This window comes from Plectropomus leopardus, chromosome 12 (assembly GCF_008729295.1).
Source record: "Plectropomus leopardus isolate mb chromosome 12, YSFRI_Pleo_2.0, whole genome shotgun sequence".
Classification (NCBI taxonomy): domain Eukaryota; kingdom Metazoa; phylum Chordata; class Actinopteri; order Perciformes; family Serranidae; genus Plectropomus; species Plectropomus leopardus.
The window spans coordinates 24,114,682-24,135,927 of record NC_056474.1 but is presented as its reverse complement, the minus strand read 5'-3'; the positions used below and the strand labels follow the sequence as shown (position 1 = coordinate 24,135,927).

Sequence of the window (21,246 nt, the reverse complement as noted above, 5' to 3'; positions counted from 1 at the left end):
AGCTTACCTGTTTGTATTTGGGGGAGGAATGGAGTTTGTGGGGCTTTTTTGTTTGCAAGAATAGTCAAGGAAACGTCAAGGATCTAATTTAACTTCACAAATTGTTGGAAATGCTGCTGTCAGGTTTTTCAAAGTTTGAGGACGTTGAAAAAGACAAAAAGATGAGCTGATGTTTTTGTCTGCAGTTCTGGTTTCTGTATCTATCCCTGTTCATTCACCTTGTATTTTTTGCTACAGTCTGTTGCGTAATTGATCACCAGAAAATGAATTTGCAACAGTTTTTTATAACTGAATAAGTGTTTGTTGTCATTCTTCGGTTTCGATTTGTGGCTTCTCCACAAGACCATTTTGAGCGTCATTCACTTAATTTCCTGCATCTGGTGAATTTCTATGCAACAATTTTTTTTTGCACGAATATATGATGTAAATGTTTTTGATATGGCAAAATTAAAATCCCTTGATACTTTAATGCTTTTAATATTCTGCTGCTCCATCTGTGTCCAGAGTATGCTCTGCGCTCCGACAGGTGCAATGCATAACTGAATGGTTTATTCTAACAACACTCCTAATGAACAGTCCAGCTCCAAAAAATAGAAAAGCCATATGTGGAGGCAGATATTTGAATCGTGACAGGTTGCCACAAATAAATGAATGTGTGGAAAACCCTGAAAGTTAAATTGATTGAGAAAAGAATTGTCACAAGAATTGAAAGCAAAACATAATATAGTCTTGTTTCCCATCACTAGCCTCTGCACTGGGCAGACAAGGGGTAGTTTTGGTCAGAAACTCTCTTTCACAACATTCATTTTCTACACAGACATTCAAACATACATCACAAATCATTCCTGCAGACATCTGATAACTCTTCCTTAGCATTACTGGACTAGACCTGTAAACAAGCACCCATGCACACACACACACACACACACACACACCCTTTACCCCCTCTCCATGACCCAGAGACACACATTTGATTGTGTGCGTCCACACAACAGCCCATGTGTTGCTCTCTTCCATAAATAAGCCTGTTTTTATGTCGGCTCCTCTGTCTTTTTTAAAAGCTCCATAAACGGCTCCTGTGTAAATCACGGCCGGCTGTCCAGCGCCGTCCCCCAGATGGGGTCCTCCAATACTATTGGATCATGTTTCACCACCTAGGGACTAATAAACCACAAGGACATTAGAACCACTCCGGACAGATAGTGGATATTGTGTGTTTTTCAGTGGATTACACACCTTTCTCTGTGTTATAAGTTCAGGAAAAAAGCTTTCTTCAGGAAAACCTCATTGTGCAGTGACCCTATTTTGTATGGTAACCCAGGGAGCAGTAAAAGTATGTAATAATGCTGTTTAACTACTTAATGAAATGTAGTAAATCTTGGTAATAAAATTTTAGCAAGTGGTTGGCAGTGTTGTACACCACCAACAGAGTATTATTGTCAGCTTAAATTACTTTTCCGCAGGTTAATGTGCAGGATTAGAGCAGTGGTAAAGTAAAATATTACGGTTTAATCAGCGTTAAGCATGTGCTTTAACATTTTAGTGATATGTTCAAATCCAATGAGGGAACGGATAGGTTTCTTACATCTGACAGGAGGGTTTTCAAGACTTAGGATGTGCAAATTGATCTCTATATGCATCTAAAAAGGCTCGTTGCCCATGAACCCTTTATCTTTGTGATGGACTGTTGACTCTGGCTACACACACCTAATTCCACTTCTTAGTTAATGTGCAGTCAAGAGACGCATTTCCACATTAAGATTGACATGCCTCCACTGCCACAGGATTCAAACTTGTGACCATTCAACAGCCCGGCCACCCTGCAGCCACCTCAACATGTCATTTGGCTGTTTTCTTAGGGGGGCTCCGTTTTGCTTGAATTGGTTTCATTATTTGTTGTGTGAGTTTATGTTGGATGATGATAGGGTGCAGCTCATAGCTCTCTGACTTGGCAGGAGCAGTGTTGTTTTTGGGAACAAGTCAAGTGTTCGAAATATGCCCATTGAGGGAGGGGGGCCTTAAGCCTTTGGCGAGACCACAGTCCCACTTAAATGTTTCTTTGGATGATATTTAAGAGTTTCATTTCAGTGTTTGATGTCACCAGGCTCAGCGTCAGCTCCAGAATGTGATACTCTGGTCAGTGAGGACATGATTAGAAACAGCAACAGAATGTAACGTTTTACCGCAGATTTGAAGTTTTAAGGGTTGTGCATTAATCTCTGCCAGAAGACCAGCTTTCAATTAGGAGACACACTGAAGGCCCTGAATCCCTATCAGTTCCAGTTCTGACTCTTGACCTCTAATATTTCCTCTGGCAGAAGTGATAAAATGTAAATCTATAGTAGAGCTGAAACTACTTGTCAATTTATTGATTAGGCAGTTACAAGAAAATTAATCTTCAACTAGTCTGACAACTAAATAGTCTTTTTTTTTTTTTTTACTCCACAGTGTCCAAAATTCTTGATTCAAGCTTCTCAGGGATAGAGCTGCAACAATAAATTGGTTAATCATGTTGTTAAGTATTAAATAAATCACCAACTAGTTTGTTAACCAATTATTGTTTTTTAAAGTCCAAATTCTCTGACTCCAGCTATGGACCAGTGATTTTTATTTTTTCTGGTTTCTTCACTCCGCTGACAGTAAACTGAATGTCTTTGTGTTGTGGACAAAACAAGACATTTGATGATGTCTTCTTGGGCCTTGGAAAACACCAATTGGTTCTTTATATCATTTTCTGAGATTTTACAGACGATTAATAAGCGATTAACCCAGAAAATAACCAATAGATTAATTGGCAACAAAAATAACCATTAGTTGCAGTCCTACTTGAGCATGTGGTTTATCTGGGTTTCTCTGTTTCATGTTATTGTAAACTGAACATCTTTGGGTTCTGAGCTGTTGGACTTTATAAAATGACACTTTGTAAAATTTTGAATGGCATTTTTAACCACTTTCTGACATTTCCTTTGATGCAAGCCAAACTATTGTTTGCTGATTGTTGCATCAGCAAAAATCAGCAAATTAATCAATACTTTTTTTTAAAAAAAATGGTTTGCAGTCTTTAGTAAAGTGTGTGCCTCCGAAAGTTTAAGTAAAGCTCACATACTAAAATTAAACATCTAATCAACAACAGCAAGAAATACTTAAGGTTAATTTGCGATTGTTTTCACTATAGTTACATTTTGCATTTATTTTAATAAAATCTTAAAACAATGAAATGTCAGAAAATAGTGAAAAAGGCCCAGCGCAATTTTCAAGAGCACAAGGCATCATCTTAAAAAAGGGTGGCTTGTTTTTTTCACCAACCAACAGTTTAAAAGCAGCAAATCCCCATTTTTAAAAACTGAAACCAGCAAATGTTTGGTATATTTATCCATCCCCTGCCTGCTAAATGCCTGGCTAATTGTGTCATCTTTAGATAAATATTAATATAACATGATATAAATGTGTATTTTGCTTTGCTGCTCTTATGCAGTAACCCTCATAGTGACTGAGCTTGTTTGGGTTCAGTGTCTTTAGGGAAATCAAGCCAGAGGCCTTTAGTTAACAGGATCATTTTAATAGCACTCTACTATCCTACATCTTTAATTGAAATATATTCTCCTGTTTTAAATTTATTGTTGGAATGACACTCCCCCCCTCCTCCTTCATCAGATAGCCTGTCGCCGCTTGCCCATTTCTCCCAGTTCCATAATTAAATTACTGGACCAAAATGGAACTAACATGTTCCCGTGCTGTGAAACATGTCTGCACTTAACCAGCCAAACAAAGAAGCAATAGCAGTGGCGTCCACAACCAAACACAGACTATGTTTCTGACATCTGTGTGACAAAATATCTGCCCTGTGCTCCCTCATGACCAGGGGTTTGTAATTATGATCCCTAATTACAGCATTTTAAAAATACATATTTTTGCAGACGGGAAATGTTTCTTGCTTGTGTGACTATGAAGGAGGAAACTTTTGTACTAAAATTAGAGGATCCACCAGTTTGGAAACAATGAAAAATTTCACTGAAAAACAATATGTCAAAGAGGGAGTGTAGCTTTATGTCATGAGAGAAGTAACACAAAAAAATGAAGTTCCCCCAATAAAATACACAGTAGTATCTTTCAGGGTCAACTTGGAGGTTAAATGGATTAATTTGTGGTTCACAAGGCCTTCAGAAGCTTCTGTAAAACAGACAGTCTGGGTGATAAATCCAACGACAACCTTTTACTTCCACAAACTCTCAAGTGACACAATCTGCGCTCAGTGAACAGACGTTGGTTTAGACAAGAACCAGTAACACTTTTGTTCAGACACACCAAGATCCATCGGCTCTGCCTCCGTAGCCAATCTGGAGCGGCACCAGAACAAGTCTTGTCTCACGTCCACGTCTGAAATAGCGTGGCCGACAAAGTGAATCCCTGCGGAGCGCGGTAAAATAGAGCAGAGGCATGGGTAAGGAACATGCGTCGGTGGTGAGATAATTTGGGACATCTTTTTAAGAGTTGGCTGAACTGTTTCCTCCTACATGAGGCTGTACTGGCACAGTCTTCACCTCACACATACAACACACACACACACACACAACACACACATAACAGCCTAACTTCCTGTCACTTATAGTATGTACGCACCAGCTTTTGATGTTGCATTTTGGGCTTGTGGGTTCATACGCGGTCCGAAGGGTTATAGAATGTTTTGATGAGTATGAAATAATGTGAAAAATACACTTTGACCTTTACAGTCAACAAATCTCAATCCATCTGAACACCTATGATATAAAAGTAGATACAGCAAAGACATTACATCGCTCCTTGACTGAATAACTGCAATGTCTTGGCCATCCCATGATACTAAGTCATGTGTGAGAGTGAATTTTGTCTTAAAGCCCTCTCCTCCCAAAAGCACATTTTATGCTGAAACCTGACTCTCAAAGAGGAAGACTTTGAATTTCAGTGTAATAGAAAGACCATTTGTTCCTTAGTATATGTCCTGATTAGTTAAGTCCACAATTAATCAGGGGGAAAAAGTGTCCTCAAGCAGAGTCACAGTCACAGGACCGACATCCGACAGCCTGGAGTTGTCACATGAATGGAAACACATACTGTACTTCGAAGGCACTTGCGTGGGTCTAAGTGTGTACGTGTGGGGGCTGTGTTGTTTACAAAGTCAGTGTGGATTTTGTTTTTCAAACACTGCATGTCTTACTTGGCTGATCATGAAAAAACCAAGCATTCTTGAATTATTTGAAATACACAGCATTTCAGTTAAGTTGTGGTAAAAACATGGATGGATGCATACTTTGACGATAATGGATGGATGGGAGTGTCAATAGATGGACTGGTGGATAGATCAATGAATTGATTGCATATTGGATGGATAGATGGAGGGATGACAGGCTGCTGTAGATGGATGGATCTGCAAATGGATGGATGAATGTAAAGACGGGTCGATGGATGGAAGGAAGGACTTATTGTTGGATGATATGGAAGAGTGGCAGGACAGATGAATGAATCAACAGATTGATGGATGGATGGATGGATGGATGAAATTAATTTGGATGGAAGGATTTGGGGGTGAATGGACGTATTGATTGCTGGACATTTAGATGATAGATTGAAGGATGATGGATAATGAATGGATGAACCCCAAGATAGATGATGGATGGATTGCAAGATGATGGATAGACCTATGGTGGGACAGAAAAATGAATCAAGAGATGGCTGGAAGGATTGCTGGATGATAATGGATGGATGATTGGATGAATTTGTGGATGACGGGTAGAATGATGGCTGAACAAAGGGCTAACACAAAGAGATCGATGGGTGATCAGATGAAGGAATGGATGTATTGCTGAGTGATAGAATTGTAGGACAGATGTATGAATCATCAGTTGGCTAGAGGTAGGGATGCACAATACTGGATTTTGCCACTATCCGATATGCCAATATTTTCTTGGCTGATTGCACATGCCGATACATGCAGGTTTTACCATCAAGTCTCTCCTGTAGTGGAATTAACATATTATGCCTACTGTTTTCCAAGATTGCCCACTGGTGGAAGATGCACATTTAAAATACAATGATTTTCAAAATACACATATTCATTGGGAAAATACTAGTTTAACCCAGACTTCATGTAAAACATGCCATATTTATTCTGATGTAACAATTTTTAAACAAAACTGTAAATTTCCTCCCACTTTAACATGTTCTGACGCTGCTCTCCCCTAAGACAATCCTGATAATAGCCAAAACAAGGGCACATCAGACCTATTTCAACAATTTTTAAGTTGCATATTAAAGTGTCTTCTCGTCAGCCTGTTGTATCAGCAGAAAAGATCAATTCAGTTTGATGCTGATATTTTATTTTTAAGTTGTTACCTGCAGATACAGATGACATGCCAATGTTATTGTGCATCCTTAGCTGGAGGGGTTATCGAATGGAAGGATGGCCTTGTGAATGAACGGATGCACAGTTAGATAAACTTAAATTCCCACGACATTCCTGATGTCCTCTCATTGTAAAAGTGCAAAACAAGATCTGCTCTCGTCTTGTGTTTGTGCCACAGCACAAATATTCTGATGAATCTCAGGCTTTATGTGGCTTTACACTGACGCATTATTTCAGCAGTGGTCCTTTGCTCAGCATTTAGTCTGACTTTGCCAGATTCAAAGAAAATAAAAGCAGCCCTTCCAGATGGTTGTATTTTTCAGTTCCACAGCCGCCACACAAAATGGGAGACTAAATGTGCTGCTGTCACAGATCGGTTAGCCTGTGGCTCGCTTCCAAAGAAACTTAAGGCGTGAGCCTTTAAAAATAATTTGGTTGTTTGTTCTGTGTTTTGCAGTGATGTGTTCTCTCTATTTGTTACTTTGAAGAACAAAACAGCCATGAGAACTAGGTCAATGACAGATGGATATTTGTTTTCTTGTTTGTACTCTGAATAAGCAATTGTCCTTTCTTATGCAACATAATTCCCTTTTTTGTGTCTGTATTAACAAATTTGTAATTTTTCATATACAGAAAATATTCACAAAAGCACAGCTATTAATAATCCTTTGAGCTCTGTTCAGTTTCTTACTCCACAGCTATTTTAAAAAAATTAGAGGTATTACCAATTTCTGCAGAAGAGATGAAAACACTCTCAGGGTTTAAAAATGGTGAAAGAACAGAATCACAGATCTACAGATCTCTCCCTTTCATCACGCCATCTTTGCTTTCCAAAATTACTACAATCCCTATGTTGCAATGGGGTCTCAGTCTGGGAGTCCCTCCTGCTGAGTTTAAAGTAGTCAAACAGAGGACATTGGTTTAATCGTTGAATTCCTCCTGGTTATTGTGTGTGATCCACACAGAGCTTGAAATATTAAAGGAATGAGGGAACAAAAAAGAACTGGAAAATAAAGAGGAAAGAGAGGGGTGGAGAGAGAGAGAGCGGGAAGGTACAGAGCGCGACAAAGGGCTTACAGCAATTTAATATGACGTAGTCTCTGGCGTCTGTTTGACATTCATTCTCAGCAACAAAAAGAAATGTAGTTACCCATTTGTTATCCGTTTTTAGCGCCATTAGCTTCTTCACTATATTACATGAATGTCGCTGTCACACTGAAATTCCTGCTTAGCCCCATTTAAACTGTAAAAAAAAAAAAACAAAACCTGAATTGCCTGATATTCATATGACTGACATAATTCTGAGTCCGGTACAGCCCTAGTTTTTAGCTGCTAAATGCTGCACTGTTGTCACCAGGTCACAAACTTTGTCTGTTAGGTTTGGTTGGGTAGAGTGGATTTATCAGAACTTTTTGGTTGAAGAAAAGCTGCCTGCCTCGTCCTAACGTTGAAGAGAACCTGAACCAAAAATGTTAACTGCTCCTGACCTAAATTTTTGTAATCTTGTTTACAGTGTCATTACATTCATCCATTAGCTATGGGCCATGAGACTAGTTAGCAAGTTCAAGATAGCAGTCAACGACCTTTTGCGTTTTTAGCTTTAGAAATAGAAATAGCTATAGAAATCCATTTTAGCATTAAAAGTTTGATTTAATTAATGCCACATTTTGCTATGCTGGGTTGATCAAATTATCCCTTTTTTACAGCCTTGTATATCCCTTTGATTCACTGTTGTAGTCAAACTGACCCAGCTGGCCACCAATGTCGTTAGATGGAAACTAAAAAGTACTGTAAAAATTATTACCTCTGTTCGGATGAACTACACATTCAAGCAATTTGAAACATTTTATGATGCATCTTCAGTTATCACAGAACTAGAACAGTATCTATTAAATAATTTAATCTACGGTTTTTACCATTAATAGATCAGAGTAAGAATAGAGTTCAAACATTTGCTAACTTTCACCAGCTGACTCTTGTCTCTCAGCAGCAAATATTTGTCTAATGGAAGGAAGGGTGAACTTTGAATCCTGCTATTGTTTCTTTCATGCAACTCTACATTGTTTGGATTTGCTTTTCTAAACAATTTTAGACACAAACGGTTCATACCATCAACTAACACATTCAGAGCCCACACATGCACACAGTCAAAGGCAGAATGAATAATACATACACAACATACTTTATACATGTACAGGCAAAGAGAATGTACACTGACTCACACACACACACACACACACACACACACACACACTACAAAACTAGCAAAATACTGCATGTGTAATCAGACCTATTGTGGATTCCCTGCTCATCAGTGAGTCGCCCATAAACACACACACTTGTGCACACACACTCACACTTTCACACAAATGAAAACACATGTCAGATTAGATCCTTAACGAGCAGATTAACGAGGAGAGAGTTCGGCAGAGGGGGGAGAGGGGGAAACCCGGTTAGCAACGTCACACACACGCACAGCTGCAATCCCAGGATTTACAGGATGCACTCACTGATACACTCCAGATGTCCCAAAAGCAATGTACACACTCTTATGCACAACAGGGGGGCATCAGAGTAAACAGTTGGATTTTACAGTGACGATAAAGCTTGTTTTGAACAGTTTTCTGCCGTTATCTCGTATTAAAGCTCAACATATTTAAATCCACTGCGAGCATGGGATGTACAGTAGGCATGGAAATGAGAGAGATGAGTGAACGGATGGATTGTTGGATTGGTTGGTTGAATACGTTTGGTGTATTTATCCAGCGGCACAGGCATTTAATGTGATGATGGTTGGACATGGCTACTTTTAAGTCTTCAAGTCTTAAGGAGTTCTCAGGCTCAGTCTTGATCCGCACTGTCCTTTTTTTTTCATGCAGAAGAATCCTTCAGAAATGTCGATCACAACACTGTACACCATCTTCACATTCCTGAAAAATGCACATTTTTTGGTAAGCACAGGGTCCTGATCCCACATGAAAGGGAGGAAAATTCGTAACGCCTTGGTGCCTGGCGTGTCTTAACACCGCAGCAACTTCAGAGGAGAAATTCATAACAATGCAGGCATTCACCAGATGTGTATTTTCAGTGTGAAGCTTGTTCTTGGGATAAAACATTTTTAGACTGTCTGTACTCTTATGTACCCATTGCCAAAAATGACAGTAACATGACACCAATGATGTTGTTCAACTTCAAGTTTGTGAAGCACTTGGCTTTCACGTTTGGTTTGGGCTCCAAGGGAATCTGCTTCAGACTGTTTTTTCCTGAGCTACATCAGCTTTCACACCTCAGCGAGGCTCTGAGGGAAAACAGCTTCAGGTCCAGGAAAACCTGTCCAATAGGCTGAAGTGTGAAAATGGCCTCACATGAACTTTAACATGACTGAGATAAATCTCTAAACTCACTGTTTTATAGGGATTCAAGATGTTTGTCACAACTTTGCCTACAGTTTTTACTGTGGATGGATGGATGGATGGATGGATGGATGGATGGATGGATGGATGGATGGATGGATGGATATTCTCCTCTCATTCATGGATTTGTTCTGATCAGCTCTGAATGGATTTACAGATCAGTTATCCACTCTGCGGGTCACAAACTGCTGCTGAGGAAAAAATAGTTTAGATGGATGGATAGATCAATAGATAGATAGATCGATCGATAGATAGATAGATAGATAGATAGATAGATAGATAGATAGATAGATAGACAAAAAAGCCTTGGCCTACTTCTTTCTCTGGGAAATGCAACCCACATGTTTCTGAGAGTCCCAAAAGTCACAAGACACCATAAAAATTCGAGTAATCCACCAAATATAAATGACTGTGACTTCATTCATCTAATTAGCCAATCTGACTTTAAACGCCCATTAAAACTCAATGTCACGCTTGAGACAGGTCACCGCCGGGATACGAGGGTCAGAGGTCAGTCAGTGGACCAAGCTGTGTTTTGACTTTCCCCTCGGAAGACGAGCAGCCTGGGAGGCTTTGTCCTTTTTAAATATGCGTAACGGGGAACTCGCCCCCCATTGGAGCTAAAATGGCTGTTCACTAGTAGCATGGACAATAAAGTCTTTTTCTTTCTCTGCTTGTGGAGGAATGTGTTGTATCTGTCTGGGTAAAAACGCCCCAGGATGACCTCCCATTGAGACATGTAGGTAGAAGATACACGCACACACACATATCTCGTGGGCGGAAGATAAACAGATTGAAATGTGTGGGAGGCACACACGCAGATCTGCATGCACAACAAAAATGAAACAAATACATGCATGGACTCAACAGACATGAACGTATTCAGTCTGATGACCCAAATCTGTGTCATGAGCTCGGAGTTATTTTGGATCAGACTGCTGACTGGAGGAAACGCGGGAAATGGGTGTGTTGGTCAAGTATTGAGGGAATAATCATTAGTGTGCTGCTACTAGATCATCATTTGTTCTGGTATTATTTGCCAACCCTTTAGAACAGTGCAGATTAAGATAAGTGATCTATACAAGTGTCCTTTAACCAGTAGTAGTAGTAGTAGTAGTAGTAGTAGTAGTAGTAGTAGTAGTGGTGTTTATCTAAGTAGCAATAGTAACATGTTGCAAAAGGGAAAGTCCAACATAAGAGATTAATAACAGCAAGAAGCAATCGCCTTTGAAGAGTGAAGGTCTTAATTATAAGAAATTACACTCCAGACTTTCACCCATGAGCTTTTGTTTGTGTCCCATGTGATACCAAATGTAAACTGAGCCATTTTAATAACAACTTAGTGTATTAGTATGCACAGCTGAGTAACAAACATGCTTTAGTTGCCTAAACTTAAGGGAGAAAAAGACTTAAGAAAAAAAGACTCTATGCATGTAACAAACATATATGTTTGTAGTCTTTTTGAACTCTGTTTCATGTTAATAATACATTCTTTCACTGTGCTACAGTACTTAGCCCCAGTCAGTATTAGCCACCGTCATTCCAGGTTAGTTTGACGAAAACGAGGGTTATCTTTGTTTAATGTTTGATTACAACTTTAACATGACATTGAAATATGTTTCAGATGCTGCCACAATATCTAGTTGTTAGCGTCTCCCTTCTATCGTTAATGATGCTAAAGTGTTAGCCCGGAGCTCCAAAATCAGTGATCCACACAGAACAGAAGAGTCATTTTGGTGTTTGTGTGTTTCCATGACTGAAAAGCTAATTTGGCAAATGTGCTTATCCCCTTTTAACTCAGTTTATTTCTCAAATGCAACTCGTTAAGTCGCAACACCAGCAGGCGTTTCTGCTTAATAACATCATTCTCAAGAAATGAAGGCGATTTCACAACATTTTACTGTTTGCTCTTTATCTTTCTGTCTGCCTCCCTGTCTGTCTGTCAAAAAGACTCTGTCACTGCTAAAACGACGCATTCCCCGCTGGGCTTTCTATATGTGTGCTTGAATAGAGCCAGCTAATTAATGTCACATGTTTTGTGGAACAAGAGAGGTGAATGTACAGCCAGACGGGCCTCTTTGTGAATGCAGATGAACTTGTCGAAGGCTAACGCATGTCAAAGTGCAGTGGAAGTGACACAGTGTTTATTGCTTTGCCCCTAACTCACTTTACCGAGGTGTGGATTGAGTGTCGCCTGACAAAGGGTCTTTTTCCTCTCAAATCTCTCAGGTACAGATGGAGACGTTTGGCCTTTCTCTAAATTCAGACTCAGAAACGCCCTTCTGTGTGTGTTTAAGTCTAGAGTTACCCAGACTCCGGATGTAGTAACACATTTTATTTAGCAGATTCAGCTTTTACTCATTCTCTGTGCAAAAATAAGACGTCACAGTGACAATTTTATATCCCAAAGCTCACACACAGAGCTTCAACACTTTGACCCTCAAAGAAACTTCTTTACTCCCCCAAAATGTTGACTTTGACTTTCATTCTTCTCAACTTTTCCACATTAAACCCCACTGAGTTTCTAACCAAATCTCATTTCATCCTTCAGGGTCCCTAAACAGTCTGTCTAAGAAAGACGGGGGAAAAATGGTGTTCTCCTTCCCTCCTCTGTCAGATTAAGGCTTCCTAAATGAGAACAAATTCCACCTCCTCCTCGTCTCCTTTTTAATTTCCCAGCAGGATTGTGCAGCCGTGGCTTTGTATCTGCACGGCCGAGGTGAAGGATGAAGATATTCATACTTTGGCTGCTTGGCCCAATTTATTTTTTTGGGCAGAGAAGGGAGTCTGTGCAGCTGTGTTTGTATGATCTTCCTCGTTTTAATAGGATTTGCTTGAAAACATTTTCTCCTTTTTTTGGAAGTCTTCATCATCATACTGTAGATACTGGGTTTATCAAATGTTTTATCGTTAAAGGTTTGGATGCTTTCTTTGTTTTGAAATGTGTGTTTATTGCTTCTGATAAACAGTTGTGGCCATAAATTTAAGTGTGTTTGTGTGGGTGGGTGGGTGGCATGAGTAAACTGATTATTTTTCGAGTATGACTGTGTAGTGAATGTGTGTACTTAATGTTTATGAGAACATGGCATCTAATGAGAGCTCATAGCTCTAATGAGTAGTCCTGCAAACATTAATCAGTGTGTGTTTCCTCTTGCACTTATATCTTTGTGAGGATCATTATTGTGATATTATGAGTGAGGATTTATTTAGGGCTGGTCTATGGTTAGGGTTAAGGTTAGGTTAAGGTCAGGGTAAGAACTGGGTTATGGTGAAAATCCGCCGGGAGTGTAAAATTTAGGGCACAGTTTCTGGCTTCTTGCTTAACATGACGATTAAATGGAAATTTAATGACGCTTGGACGACATTTTTGATCAGTATAATGATAAAATGTTAAAATTACATCTGTAAATGGAAAGTTACAAATGTTGATACTTAACGTGTCAGTGAAATGTTTGCTTTAATGTTTTTAATTTGTTTTTCTGCAGTATTTGCTCATGCAATACAAAATCCACTTGTAGCAACTAAAACATGAATAAAGTTTTTTTGCTTTTAGTGTAGAAACTAACAGCACTTAAAGGTTCACTTAAAGGACAGTTCACCCCAAATCACAAGTACAGATCTCTCACCTGTAGCACCATTTATCAATCTAGATTGTTTTGGTGTGAGTAGTTGAGTGTTGGAGATATTGGCTTCCTTCTCTCTCATACAATGGAACTAGACTGCACATTGAAAAACTCAACAGCAATGTCTCTTTCCAGAAATCATGACCTGGTTACGCAAGATAATCCACAGACTTTGTTGGGAACAGTTTCAACTTTTTTCTTTCTACCGAACAACACCCAAGTAGCACTTTGTATTTGTTTTGTACCTGTAATCTTTGAGGCAAGCATCATATAAAAGAAGAAAGTCTTTTAGTAAATCTACAGAACTTCAGGTAAATTTGACCTTCATCCACAGCATTTGCCCATTTCCTTTTTTTGTGTCTGAGCTTAATCCTTCACTGCTTATCCCATATCGCTTTGAGAATAAGTTCAGTTGCATCCCATAGAAAACAAAAAGGGGCATGTGGTGGGTCTTAATACTGTTGGAAAAGTAGTCCCTCACAAGCAAAGAAGTAAGTCACTTGATTTATTATGAATACATGTGAGTAGTTATAAAAATATTTGTGTGCTTGTGTGAGCAGGAAACTGACTAAGAGCATTATATGTGGGGAGATGACTAGCTGTGTGTGTGTGTGTGTGTGAGAGTGAGTGAGTGAGTGAATAAGATAGTGAGAGGGAGATGATTTCGATTTTTTGGTTAACACGGAGGAGGTGAGAAACGGGGAGGGATGGACTGGTGTGCGTGAGTGTGTGCGATGGCAGGTGGTGTCGTAGTGTGTTTTCTGCTCGCACACACACACACGCACACACATGTGCCATCTGTAGCCTTCCAGCAGAGCACAGAACGACTGGTCAGACTGAACACAGAAACCACTTGTGTATTACAAAATCAGAACATTGTTGCCTACAGCTTCTACAATGCGTTGTGTTTTGAGTGGACTTGTATTACTCATGTTGTGGGGACATAAATCTGCTCACATAGTCACGTTTTTTGGGAGGTACCTCCCATTGGAGACAAAAAAATGTGCCCAATAAGGTAATTTTAGGGTTAAGATTGTAGTTTTTAGTTTTTTATGGTTAGCGATGGGGTTAGACATGTAGGCTCAGTGGTTGTGGTGAAAATACCATATGTCTCCGGGAAATTAATTTATTGTATGTTGTTCTGTGTGAATAAAAAAAGTGCTGGTGTGTACTTGTTTTAGGGATAAATCTAAGAACAACATGCATCCAGGCAAGGCTATTGTTTTTATAAACTATGAGGCTAAGCCCTCAGTAGGGTAAGTTATATATTCTGGATCAACTCAGTTCTGTTTTGACCCTAAAATACGCCAACCTTTAACCTTTAACACATAGTGGTCCTCCAGCACTGACTGAGAATGTCATATTATTGTTTTTTTGAGCACTAATGCCTTTTAAAACTTTGATTTTTTTAAACCTGATTAAATCTATAACTTATTCATGAGGAGGTTAAACTTATAAAACGCTCACCAGCTTGAGATGGATTAAATAAAATAAAGTTAAGGGACAGACTTAATTCAATTGAGTTTTATGATGCTGCCAAATTTGTCTGTCTTTTTCTGTTAACAATGTATGCCAGTTGCTGCCAAGCATCTCATTTTTTCAGGTGCTTTTGTCCCCTTTATATCTGCTATTAATCTGCCACATTGCTCCATTATTTGGCCAGTGTTTTAGCTCAAAAGAAGAGCTAGCTATTTAGCCAACCTGATGAAGGTCTAAGGAAACCAACATTGTGTATTTAAATAAAGCTTATTTAAAGTAATAGGACAATGTGCAGGTATTCTACTCTTTTACCTGTGAACATTTTCGTCCTACACGCCTGTTTATTGACGGTGTGCATGAGTCTCCACATTCCAGCTGGCTAGGAGTTAGCAAACAACCTAGCTCAGGCTATTTATAGGGTCCTGACAGCACGCACATTTATTTATTTAGCCTATTTATTATCGTTTTGATAAACATGCATCTCCATGTTGATTCAACTCCATTTAATTTGGGTGTTCATCAAACAACTTGGATTTACTAAATGGAGATTAGTTTTTAATTGTGCTTAATATTAAACCTGGATTTACTCACTCTTATCCAAGTTTTGCTAAACTCAAATTTGAACAAAATTTTTAATTAATTAATCTTTTATGGTGCAACACAGTCTTTATGTATCAATAGTAAACCTGAACAGGTTTCAGTATCAGGCAGAAACTTAGAATCAAGCAAAAAAAAGATTTTTTTAAGATTGAGATGACTTGTTGCATGTTGAAAAAGGGGCATGTCTCCCTTTTTCTGAAATGGAACAGCACACGCTCTGTTGGCACAATCACTTATTCTGTCAGCAGCTGACTGCTACCAGTTAACACCTTTTCCTAAGGTTGTTGAAAGCCATTCAGGGTAATGAAGGAAATAACTACACAAGGTAGTTGATGAGGCCTGTTTGAGGAAAAGAGGGCATTCCAAAAAGTTTATTGCAGTACTTGATCAAACTTTAACTCCTGGAAATGTGATTTGGGTGTATCCAAAGTGGAATGTTTCTTTCAAAGCCACATGGTTTACAGAGAAGTGCAAGTTTTTGGAAGAATCTTTTAATGTCTGGAGAGGAAGTTGGAGAGCAGACAGTGTTTGCGCAGACAGATCCATAGCCGTGGATGGAATAAATGAACGACAGAGAGGGAGAGAGGTGTGACGCCGCTCTGCAGAAACACTGAGTCATTCCCAGCTTTAGCTTTTGCTTTGCAGGAGGTGAATGTAACAACAGTTCAAAACTTCGCCCCATAAATGCTCCCACGATACCTTCCAGATGTGTGTTAAGAAGTTAGCCGCGGGGGAAACGCAACACAACACAACACCACGAGCGTGTTAATGAGCCGGAGTGTATGAGCGGAGCAGGGTGAGGGAGTAGCTCGGTGCTCCAGTAGTTTGGGAAGGAGGGGGTAAGGAATGCAGGGCTGTGTGAAAATTCCCCTCCTCCGTCTGGATCTGATTTATTTAAAGAGATAATCTTCCACATCCTCATTTGGGTTAAATTTGGTAACACTGTGGGTGCCAAGTGGTCACTGCTTTGGTCACTTTGCTTTGTACTTACTTACTGTATGAGACTTTTCATTGGATTTTCACACAAATTAAATTCTGTGGGTGTTTATTTCAGCAAAAAAATCTCAACTCAAGGTCCTCTTACTCACTTGTTCTGGAGCTTTCGATTGTATCACAGTCTCCATCACCAAGTGGCCAGCTGTTGTGGAACTGAAGATGTTTCTGGGGCAGCCCATCTGAGTAGGCTTTATATGGTCCCAAGATTACTGATAAGGTAAGACAGGCGCAGTGGTACCAGCTGGTATAGAGGAAAAACACCAGAGCCATATTTTGTTCCCAGTCCAGCCCCGGACAGGCCTTTCTGACAGGGAGCTAAACCCATCATCTCCAAGCCACCAGACACCATTGACAAAAAGTCATTTCTGTTCTACCACTTCTTCCATCAGTTAGTTTGTAAGGTAAAGCTGGGAACATATTCCAAATATAGCTTACACTTGAACTGGTTGCTTAGCTTCTGCGGTGGAAGATGTGTTTTATCAGAAATTAGCACTGCGTCAGCTAGGTCGGACCATCTTGTTTAACTGTATATCTTAAAACGGAATGGCTGAAAATGACAATGGAAATAAACAAGTTTGACGATTTGACATATGTTCAGTAGGGTTAAGATGGTATGAGATTTTTACGGTACAATCACCATTTTAGACAATGTCACGTTTTTATGGTGTCTTGTATACTGTATTACATAATCATTAGTATTATCAGTAGCAAGATCTCCTAAAATAATGAATAATGGGGTAGAACAACCATTTTATGATATTTAAAACAGATCTTTTTTTACCCAATACTGTAAATTAGCAAATTTGCATGGTATGATAATTTTCATTTTCATACATGGTATATGGTTTCAGGGTATATCACTGCAAGCCTAATCTCCAAAATTAAATACATTGGAAGTGATTGTTGTTGGCTTGTGTCACAGTGATCTGGTCTGTAATGTTGCCTTTGTATATGTTTATCTTTGATTGATGATCTACTTTAGTATCTATAGGATGAATATTACTTTTTTTTTTTTTACTTTGAAAAATATGGAGAAGTAGTCAAAGCAGTTTTTTCCACCAATCAGTTGGTTATGGCAGGGAGCCCAAATGGCAATTCCCAGCACAAAGAAAGGCACACAATAACAACTGAGTACCTTGATGAGCATATCTGCATCTTTTGTCCACTTTTTTGTCTGAGTTATTGTGGGTGGACAGCATGAAGATGCTGTTTACTGAGATTCTAATAAATAAATAAAACATCAACTTTAACTGGCACATATCTCCTCTGTCTCTGGTAGAAATTGCATATTTGAGTAGAAGACGTCATTAGGTCTTGAGTATTTTTCTACAGTAAAAATAGCAACTTCAAAAGCTTCCATTGGATCAATTAATTGTTTTTTTAATAACATTTAGTGATGTAGAGTTTCTCAGCCCACATTTTTTCTTCAAGATACAGCAATTATTTTATACATCTCTTGACCTTCCCTTGCACTTCCTGCTCCTGGTTGCTTATTAAGTTTGACTTTTAGCCCACATGCACTTACTGTTGTGTGCATCGCTCCGGCAAAGAGTGCCAGTTAATGGCATGAAATGTTAATTTAAACATCTGTTGTTGAGTCCCCAGATGGAATGGCAATGGTTTGCCCTTGAGCAAGGCATTTGCTACGGACAGCTGCATTTGGAGGGCATGAGTAGCCGGTGTGGTTAATGAGTGTTGTGAGGGGATAGAGAGGAGGCTGCAGGGCTGCAGACTGAGAGACTCTCCTTAACTAGAGTGTGAAGAGACAGACCCACTTCATTAAACGGCCTGTCTTGGTAAACACCGACTGCCTCCAGGACTGGCGAGAGTGACTGAGTGAATGAGTGTAGCCATCTGCATGCAGACACACACACACACACTTCATCTCTTTCTCCCTATGGCTCTTATTTTATGAGCATCTGTAAGACATGGCAGGGATGGAGGCGGAGGGGGAGCGAGGTGGAGGTTTGACGCTATGAATAAAAATGCCATCACCTAAACATCACCATCGGCTCTAAGACTTTACAAGTGAGCACTTAAGTCCATTTCTCACCGGGCGTGTAAAGCTTTCAACGAACACATGGAGAATAAGACAGAGAGACTGAGAAACATAAAGACAGAGATTAAGAGAGGAGCAACGGGCTTTGTTCACCTCCAGCTCAAATACCTCGATTTAAACATGGAAAACATTGTTTATGCCCTGAGCTGTCAGCGTGGCTGATACATTATCGTGCAAACAGACTTGCCTGAGAAATACGTTCAGCAGTGTGGAATTTTAACAAATGTATATGTAATTGTTCATGTTGTTCGTTAATCTGAAGTTTATATTCATGTTTTCAGAGGCAGCAGTAATATTAAAGTGTACACCAGCATGATAGTCAAGGACTGAGATTGTAATGTTGCTGCTCCTGCTTTTGCCGCAGGTGTTGAATTTTAACTGATTGCTTAAATGTAATTTCAACTTTTGTGTCTTTGCTACCTGCAACTTCTCCTGTATGACTGTGTTAGTTTTTGCTGTCTTGATCAGGTCTTTGTTGAGGGGAACCATCTTTTTGCTGGTTTCTGGTGAGACTTAAGTGTTTAACATTTGCATATTTGGGGGTGTCTTGGTGGTCTTAAAGTGGTTCAAGACAAATGCCACCAAGCAGCAATTTCTGGTTCAAATCAGATCAGGGCCTTCATTGCATTTCCCCTCTGTCCATTCCCTGTCTTTGTCTTCACTAAAAGAAAGACAATAGAGGTATTCATCTTTTTTAAAAAACTTTAGACATTAGGCTTATGTGTATTAATTCTTTTCAAATGTATACTTTTGAAAGGTAATTTCGTATTACCTTTGTAGTAGGCAACTGCTATTACAGTTGTGGGAAATTTATTACATTTGTGGGATTATTATATTAAAAGATGCAGATTTGTATTACGTTTGTGGTTTATTTAGTTTGCAGGTGTTAAATGGTCTATTGGGGTTGACTCACTTTTGGAGCTAGCCTTAAGTGGCCATTAGAGAAACTGCAGTTTTTGGCACCAGATTGGCTTCATTTTTCAGCCCCACAGGATCCTCCTTGATTGTGCCTACCTCGACCACCTGCTCAAGACCTTAGACAGATTTAACTTTGAGTTAGGGAATTCTAAGAAAAATCATCACATTTTAAAGTACAACACTGAAATAAAAAATACTCAGATACATATTTGTGCTGAGTGATCTACTATATCTCTGTCTGTCTACCTCTTCTCTGTGTGTCCAGAGGTTACAAAGAGATACACCATGAAAACTCCATTAAATCAAGATGCCTAAGAGATTTGAGGCAAAACAAATTTCCCACGTCAAACTCATGAAAAGACTCTTTGAAAACCACCACCTAACAAGCTTTCTGTCTGCACGCTAATGCTGTTAGCCATGAGGAAAATCAGCAGTCAACAGCTGAATTCCTTGAGTCTGAGACAAGCTGACTGTCTGCGCCTCGGTCCAAACCTGCTGAGAGAGTTTCTCACCGTGAGGGAACGCTATAGGTGTTTTCTGTCTGTTCTGGTTCAGCTGTAGCAAAACTTTTATCTGTGGCTCAGTCAAGAGGCCTGTCTTTGAATCTGTAGTCCTGTAGGAAAGGCTCCCGTTAGACATACATTCCTCACATTCTTACTCGAGAGAATTTACTGCAGTTCAGCAACCGCCATGCAGGGGGAACAGTTTGATACTCTACCCAGCTTCCTTAGGGAAACTCTCTGTTCTCTTGTCAGAAAGGTCAGAGGTCAGCTACAACACAGACCCTAAAGCTGGTATGGATTTTCTGTCTCACTCAAGGACACCACAGCTAATATGGACATTCAGGAGGTCCGGGTTCTCCATTGTTCTACTTTACCCTTTTCAGCCTCAGATACTCGCAAGGCAAAGTTGTTTCGACAGCTGGCTGCAAGAGGAAGACGCTTGTTATATCACATAACATGTTCTGTATAAAATGCTTTATTTGTGTAGCACTTATCACAACATTCACAAAGTGGTTTCAGACAGTGCGGCAATAATAAAAGACAACTGTCTAAACGACGAGGATGTCATGTTAAGATCATGGCAAAAGAATGCCACAAATCATTTAAACCCAGCAATATGAAGGCTAAAAATAGTTTTAGCGGTGATGTGCTGTACATGCTGATGTTCCACATAAGACGGTCCAGAGTCTTAATGTCTGAGGCAGACTACATCTAGTTGATTTCCTCTGGGTTTTCCCATCCTGACAGACAGTCAGAGGGGGAATCTGAGGCTGGTCAGGACTGAATGTCAGCACAGATTATCTCTGCAGTCTAATATTAGCCAACCTGATGAGATCGAATATGTCTGATATGTGTGACCTGGTATGCAAAGTCCTGAGCAAGTACTGAATGTAGGGAAACAGACAAGCAGTAACAGAAAAGAGTTTTCCATTGTCAAATTTCAGACAACAGTAATTTTACTGCATATGACTTCAAACTTCGGTACAGGAAAAGTCTGCGTCCAAAAATCCAAGCCCCTGGACACGCCAAGCCGATAATAGACCATTGGTCAATGTTGGGCCGTCGGTGAGCGTCCAGTATCGTAATATTTTCAGTGTGATTCAGCATGTTGACATCAGAGCCAGCTGAGCCTTTTGGTGAGTGAAATTACTGTATTTGGCAATTCTACTCAGTGCTCAAGACGAGAAACGGAAATCAAGAAAGCAAACAAATGGCTAAATTCAAAAAGATGCGAGATTAAAAACAAAGTTGTTATGTTGGATTTTTTCCTTTTTAG

The 21,246-nt window shown here is 39.5% G+C and overlaps 1 protein-coding gene across 1 annotated transcript in view; it reads left to right on the top strand.

Moving 5' to 3' along the window:
- LOC121951246 (neuropilin-1a-like) overlaps positions 1-21,246 on the top strand; it is an 86,575-nt gene that overhangs the window by 2,117 nt on the left and 63,212 nt on the right. The gene's annotated exons all lie outside the window — the stretch shown is intronic.